The sequence below is a fragment of the Vanacampus margaritifer genome, chromosome 1, assembly GCF_051991255.1.
Source record: "Vanacampus margaritifer isolate UIUO_Vmar chromosome 1, RoL_Vmar_1.0, whole genome shotgun sequence".
Lineage (NCBI taxonomy): Eukaryota > Metazoa > Chordata > Actinopteri > Syngnathiformes > Syngnathidae > Vanacampus > Vanacampus margaritifer.
Genome location: NC_135432.1, coordinates 46,702,818 through 46,704,478, shown reverse-complemented (window position 1 = coordinate 46,704,478; position 1,661 = coordinate 46,702,818). Strand labels below are relative to the sequence as shown.

Here is a 1,661-nt window from a genome sequence, read left to right as displayed (position 1 = left end):
GGAATTGGAGTGCAAAAAACGTTTTGAGCTCAGACACAGACACTGGCTTCCAAGCACGACTCCTGCAGTGTGGCAGACTTTCAGCCCGTTTTTGCATTGACTGACGTGCAAATAAGTTTGTCTGATCAGCAATGTGCTGCAGAAGTTCGTCTGTGATGAAGAGCTGCAGGAAGTCAACTGGCCGGGTTGAATTCAGCTCTGCTGCGGCACCTCTTGGTCCTGGCTCCACAGTAAAGAGGAAGGAGTTTGGCTGCCAGCCTGCTTCATGCCAGCCAGATTTTTGGGGATCTGCAAATATACATTTCAATATCATATAATATTCATTTTAGATCAGTGTGATGCAATATATATATATATAAATATATATATTTACGTTTTTTCTTGGATCCACTGGTTGATGGACCTTTATTCTGCTCACTCTGAGGAGCGTCACTCTGAGCTGCAGCTGAAAGAAATATATACAATTACAATAATATCGAAAGAGCGTTTTCTTTTGTTGTTGCGGTGTATTGAAAACACTTTTTTTATACCTCTCTTTGTCGTCTTTGCAGTGGGACGTCGCTGTGAGCACGATCCACGATCTATGAATGCACATTCACGTTACACGAGGTGCTAGCAGCGTGCTAGAAAAGTATCTCATAGCAAGTTTGTGCTTACCTTCGACGTCTTCTGCGGATGAAATACTGTCCGAATCACTTTCTCCGTGGTCAGACTGTACCCACTCCTCCGAAGAATATCCATCGGACTCAGGATACTCTTCGTCGTCGTCCGATTGAACGTCCTCGTGCGGAGAAGTGCTCGGTCGTGCACCACGTTTTCCGGCGCTAGCACCGCTAGCCTCCGAGGCCTTAACACGCGGTCGAAGCTGCCGCCGCGTCAACGCTGCAACTTCGGCATCAACCTCATTGTCGCCATCATCATCACCTTCGTCGGATTGAACGTCCTCGCGTGCAGAAGTGCTCGGTCGTGCACGACGTTTTCCGGCGCTAGCACCGCTAGCCTCTGAGGCCTGAGGACGTGAACGAAGCTGCCGCCGCGTCAACGCTGCAGCTTCGGCGTCAACCTCCTTATCACCATCATCATCGCGGTCATCATAATGGTGCACTTTAGCACTGGTTGATGCTTCTCCTTTTCCAAAAAATCGATCAAGCGTGGTCTGCTTCTTACCGTCGGTTGCCATTTTTCGTCTCTCCTCAACTCTCGTCTACTCCTCGACGCTCTAGCCCCACCTGGCCTTTTATACTACTGACGCCCACCCGATCTTGTCAAAAGAGAGTCATCGCTGCCCTCTAGGGGCCAAAAATAGTCCTTAGGCACAACAGACAGACTTGAAACTTTGACCAGACATGCGGGAGGGTTTCCTCTACCCGTTTCAAAAAAAAATAAATAAATCATTGGATGACGTCTTTTGACGTCATTGGCAGTGAAGCGTAGGTTTTTACTTGACGTCTTTAAACGTCAGTGGCAGTGAAAGAGTTAAGCTTGAATTAGCTTCGCTCTGCCATCCGTCAGCAATAAATGTCCGTGCGGAAACACAAAATATTGGTTCAGGCGTCTTCTGGGTCGCACAAATATGTTTTTTTAAATTACTTTACACAGTATTTTGATATAAATATCAACTTTAACGGGGAAATCCGATTTAAGTTGTAATTCGGGTTACA

General features: G+C 46.8%; 1 long non-coding RNA gene across 1 annotated transcript; it reads right to left on the bottom strand.

The window, feature by feature from the left end:
* Positions 1-252: 252 nt before the first annotated feature.
* LOC144049993 (uncharacterized) lies at positions 253-1,165 on the bottom strand. The gene is made up of 3 exons (XR_013293758.1): positions 531-1,165; positions 374-445; positions 253-288 (listed from the first exon to the last, which is right to left on the bottom strand). It is a non-coding gene; the product is annotated as an uncharacterized LOC144049993 (long non-coding RNA).
* Between the last annotated feature and the right edge of the window lie 496 nt (positions 1,166-1,661).